Below are 6,000 nucleotides of genomic sequence, written 5' to 3'. Positions count from 1 at the left end.
CTCTTGACAAGGTCAAGGTAAACCCACGATCAAACCCTCCTCTTTTCACTCCTCCTACTCCTAGTGATGAGTATCTTGATGCGGAGGATAGGTATGAGGATGATGATATAAATGATCCTATGCTTGCTAAACTAAATAATTTCATGTGCTCTCTTAAAGGAAAGAAGCTCACTATGTTTCGTATGCTTATGGAGATGGTGAGTAAGCACACCATTTCCATTAAGGAACTCGAAATCCTCGTCACCGAGGAAAAGGAAAAATATGAAATCCTTGAGCGGAAAGTCCAATATGAGGAAGCACGCAATGATGAACTATGCTTAAAAATTGGTGCAAACATTGATGTTCATACTAGAGATCTTGCCTCCTTGAAAAAGGCTATCGACTCTTGCGAAGAGTTGATGAATGATAAAAGTAAGCTTGTAAAGTCTAATGCTTCTCTCTCTAAGGATTGTGAGCTCCTATCCGTGTCCCTCAAGACCAAGGAAGAAGAGCTCACCCTTCTTACAAAGAGTTTTGAGACACTCAAGCTTACTTATCTTGAAACTCTAGCCAAGGCTTACTCTTCTCCTATTATCAATGTTGATGCTTGTACTACTAACTCTAGTAGTGATCTAGCATCTATTCTTGAGGAGAATCGCTTTCTCAAAGCTCAAATCGAGAAAGGGCTCATGACATGTGCTCAAGGGCAAAAGAACCTTAATGAGGTGTTGAGCCAACACAATGAAGTGTTTGCCAAAGAAGGACTCGGGTTTGACCCAAGCACAAGCAAGAAGAAGACATCCTCTCAAAAGTGCACCACCCCTCTAAAAGAAACTTTTGTACGAGAAGGGCACAAGGAGAAAGGTAAGGTTGTTTGTGGGAAGGCCACAAGGGGCATGCCCACTGTCAACAAGCCAAAAGAGTTCATGCCTCCATCCTATGTTCTTCGTAAGACTAAGGATGGAGAAGTTTGTGCAAAGTTTGTTGGTCCTCGAAATGCATTTCGGTTTTATGCTATTTGGGTCCCTAAGACCCTTGTGACTAACTTGAGAGGTCCCATTGCAAAATGGGTGCCTCTAACCAAGTAATAATTGTGTGTAGGTTGCCTTCTCCGGTGGAGTAAAATGGGTGATTGATAGTGGATGTACCAATCATATGACCGGAGATAGCAAGTTGCTCTACGATTTCATGGAAGCTATTCAACCATTTATGAGCATTATGTTTGGTGGAGGATCAAAAGGACAGGTACTCGGTTTGGGTAAGGTGGCTATCACAAATGACATGTCTCTTGCAAATGTCATGCTTGTCCAATCCCTTAAATACCATTTGCTTTCTGTTCGCCAATTGGCCTCTGTTGGTTATGATACACTATTTGGACTAACGGATGTGAAAGTCTTTAAGAGAGATACTCTCGAAGTGGCCTTTGTTGGAGAGTTGGATGGCAACCTTTACACGGTTGATTTCTCGAAAGAGAGCACATTCCATGCAACTTGTCTAATGGCCAAGGCCGACAAGGGGTGGCTATGGCATCGCCGGCTAGCCCATGTCGGCATGAGAAATCTTCAAGATCTCTTAAAGGGAAATCACATCCTTGGACTAACAAATGTCTCTTTTGAGAAAGATCGTGTGTGTAGTGCATGCATAGCCGGGAAGCAACATCAATCAAAGCACCCACCCAAGAATATTGTGTCTACTTCAAGGCCTTTGGAGCTCCTTCATGTGGATCTGTTTGGGCCTCCTTCATGGGATAGTCTTGGTGGGAAAAAGTATGGACTTGTCATTGTGGATGATTACTCAAGATACACATGGGTGTTTTTCCTCAAGTCCAAAGACGAGACGAAGATCACCTTCATTGATTTTGCCAAGCAAGCACAACGCAAGTTTGACAAAGAAATCATGGCAATAAGAAGTGATAATGGTTCCGAGTTCAAGAATTACACCTTGGAAGGATTTCTTAGTGATGAAGGGATTGAGCATCAATATTCAGCTCCATACACTCCCCAACAAAATGGTGTTGCAGAAAGGAAGAACCGCACCCTTGTGGAGATGGCAAGGTCCATGTTGGATGAATACAAGTCGCCACATAGTTTTTGGGCCGAGGCCGTCAACACTGCATGTCATGCTTCAAACCGGCTCTTCCTCCGCACGATATTGGAAAAGACTCCATATGAGCTCCTAACCGGGAACAAGCCAAATGTCAAGTACTTTCGTGTATTTGGGTGTAAATGCTTCATCCTCAACAAAAGAGAGCGGTTAGGAAAATTTCAATCTAAAACCATTGAGGGCATATTTGTTGGTTATGGATCAAACTCTCACGCCTATAGAGTCTACAACAAATCCAATGGATGTGTTGTAGAAACTTGTGACGTGGTGTTTGATGAATTTAATGGCTCCCATGGGGAGCAAGTTGATCTAAGTGATGTAGGTGAAGAAGATTCTTCTCAAGATATCTTGACGATGGGTGTTGGTGCACTTCTTCCAATGGAACAAGACCCTCATGATGATGAAGAAGAAGATGAAGGCCTCACACACCATCAAACTACTTCCACACCCATACCACCACAAGCACCTATTACTCAATCAATGCCCTTAGTCCAAGTACAAGATGATGATCAAGTTCCTCTTCATGATAATCATCAAGAACAAGATCATCCTCAAGGGAAAGAACAAGAAAGTGCAATCATTGACAATGAACCTCAACAAATGCAAGAAGAAGAAGAAGATTTTCCACCACACATTAATGATCCATATGTTGAGGACGTGGATGATGGACATGAAGTTGAACCTCGCGAAACCTTAACCTCCATCATGCCTCGAGTGGCCGGTCGTGTTGATGTTGATAAAATCCTCACCGGCATATCGGAAGGTAGAGTCACTCGTAAACAATTGACAAACTTTTGTGCTCACTTCTCTTTTGTGTCTAGTGTTGAGCCTCTCAAGGTACAAGATGCGTTGATAGACAACGATTGGCTTATTGCTATGCAAGAAGAGTTGAATAGTTTTGAGCGCAATCAAGTGTGGTCATTAGTCAAGAGGCCAACTACGGAACACAACGTCATTGGAACAAAGTGGATTTTCAAGAACAAGCAAGATGAGAATGGCGTAATCATCCGCAACAAGGCAAGGTTAGTGGCACAAGGGTACTCACAAGTTGAAGGTTTGGACTTTGGTGAGACCTTTGCCCCCGTTGCCCGTCTTGAATCCATTCGCATCTTACTTGCTTATGCTGCTTTCAATGGCTTTACATTACATCAAATGGATGTGAAGAGTGCTTTCCTTAACGGTCCTCTACAAGAAGAAGTATATGTATCACAACCACCTGGGTTCGTTGACCCCGATCACAAAGACTATGTGTATAAACTTCATAAGGCTTTGTATGGCCTCAAACAAGCACCTCGTGCTTGGTATGATCATCTTAAGAAGTTTCTACTCGATGATGGTTTTGTGAGAGGGGTGATCGATCCCACTCTTTTTACTAAGAGGGACAAAGGTGATTTGATCTTATGCCAAATCTATGTAGATGATATCATTTTTGGTTCTCCTAACATTCATTTATGCAAGAAGTTTGCGGCATCAATGACCAAGAATTTTGAAATGTCACTCAATGCGGATTTGAAGTTCTTCCTCGGTTTTCAAATTCAACAATTTCAAGAAGGAATTTTCTTGTCTCAAGCCAAATACCTCAAGGATATCCTAGCAAAATTTGGCATGTCTGATGCTAGCCCATGTAAGACCCCCATGCCAACCAAAACTGTACTCACTGAAGACTCAAACGGTATCCCCTTCGACCCATCTAAATACCGCTCTATGATTGGTTCATTGCTTTATCTTTGTGCATCTAGACCAGACATCATGTTTAGTGTATGCATGTGTGCTAGATTTCAAGCTTCCCCTAGGGAAAGCCATCATAAGGCGGTTAAGCATATTCTTAGATACCTTGTTCACACCCCAAAGTTGGGTCTATGGTACCCCAAGGATGCTAAGTTTGATCTCATTGGGTACACGGATGCGGATTGGGCTGGAGACAAAGTGGATCGTAAATCCACCTCCGGTGCATGTCAATTTCTTGGACGCTCCTTGGTAAGTTGGTCCTCGAAGAAGCAAAATTGTGTTGCCCTCTCCACTGCCGAAGCTGAATATATTGCAACCGCCAGTTGTGCAACTCAGTTACTATGGATGAGGCAAACTTTGAAGGATTACGGTATCACCTATAGACATGTGCCTCTTCTATGTGATAATGAAAGTGCCATTAATATTGCTGAGAACCCCAAAGATCATACCCGCACCAAGCACATTGACATTAGGTACCACTTCCTGAGAGATCATGTGGAGAAGGGTGATATTGACATTGCTCATGTTGGCACAGATATGCAACTTGCAGATATTCTCACCAAGCCATTGGATGAGGCAAGACTTTGTCAACTTAGGCGTGAACTTGGTATCTTGGAGCTTGACAACATTATGTGAAAACTAGTAGTCATGCATGCATTGTCATAATGTCATGTCTCTATGTAGGCATATATTTAGGGGGAGACACTCAACTCATGCGTTCTCTCACCCTATGAAATGCATAAAAGGAACAAATACTCTCAAAGCTACCATGTTACTCTAACTATGGTGCTTTCAATGATGGCATAGTGATTATGGACCCAAAGTTCAAATCTTTGCAGTGGCATGTCACGTATACTCATACATGGTGGCATCAACCACCGCCTTGTCATTAGAACAACATGTGAGCAGTATGTGTGTTTATTATTGTTGGTTTAGGAAACTCATTGCTTCACCTAGGGTGTCCTTGCATCCTACTACATATTACACTCATCATCTCTCCATCATTGTCATTAGCACCAACTATGGCACCCTAGTCTTCCTCGAAAAGATATAAAAAAATGCCACCGGACGTCCTTCAATACCGGACGTCCGTCAAATCCTTTCTGGTGCTATTGCACCGGTCGTCCGATCTGTACCAGTCATCTATACAAATTTCTCTGGTGCCCTATTGCCAGTCGTCCGCTGTAACCGGACTTCCGTTAATTACTGCTCTGTTTAAATGCGTTGGACGTCCATTTTTGCCGGACGTCCGCTACTTCTCGTATCAGGTTGCCCTCTCAGGTCCCGGATGTCCGGTACGTTTCTCGCCCGCCTATATATACTGGGGCGTGCGGTCCGGTCATCTCTAAACCTAATTTCTCTCCACTCCTCCTCTCGCCGCCGCCGCACTCTCTCCCTGCTGCGTTCACGGGTTGGGCCCCTCGCCGACGGGACCCCGTTGGGCCCTTCCGGCTATCGTCGGGCCTCCGGCCGCCCTTCTCTCGACCCGGCCGGCGTCGGGGGAAACCTCTTCTCCGTCGCATCTTCTCCTCGACCTCCTGAGGTAGCAACTGCTATTTTCCTCCCCCCCCATTGCTCTAACCTTCTTGGTCTATGGCGATTGTTAAGATTTGGAGTCTCCTCCTTCCCTAGGTAGCAATGCCACGGACAAAGTGCTCTGCTCGCAAGCAGGTCACCGCTGGGGGCTCTCGTCCGTCTCGTCGTGGTGGGTCCGATGATTCGCAGGAGCGCGCTCGTCCTCGGAAGCGTGTCACTCACCCTCGCAGTTCCACTAGCGCCTCTTCGACGGAAGAATCCGACTACGAGGATGAATTGGAAGAAATTGAGGAACCCTCTTATGTTGCTGTTCGCACCACTGCACCCAAGCTTGGAACTCGTCGGCCCACATTCAAGCCTCCTCCTCCTCCGGTACAACCTCAAGGTGCTGCCCGTCGCATCTCTCTTGAACCTCCACTCCCTCACGGTCGCATCATTAAACGGTTCAATGAGGTTCCCGTTGCATCTTACCTCAAGCTTCGTCGATGTAAATCAATTCACTGTTCTTAGCGATTCACAGGATGCTCGTTTTCGCACAAATGTCCAAGCCGACATTTTCACCACTATAGTCATTCCTAAAGGTTTATCTATCCATATGTGCATCGACTTAGAGCATATCCGCACTCATCCGGCGAAATATCCGGGAGCTATTGA

Source organism: Triticum aestivum, chromosome 3A (assembly GCF_018294505.1).
Source record: "Triticum aestivum cultivar Chinese Spring chromosome 3A, IWGSC CS RefSeq v2.1, whole genome shotgun sequence".
Lineage (NCBI taxonomy): Eukaryota > Viridiplantae > Streptophyta > Magnoliopsida > Poales > Poaceae > Triticum > Triticum aestivum.
The sequence above is the reverse complement of the archived record's forward strand: the minus strand, read 5'-3'. Positions refer to the sequence as shown.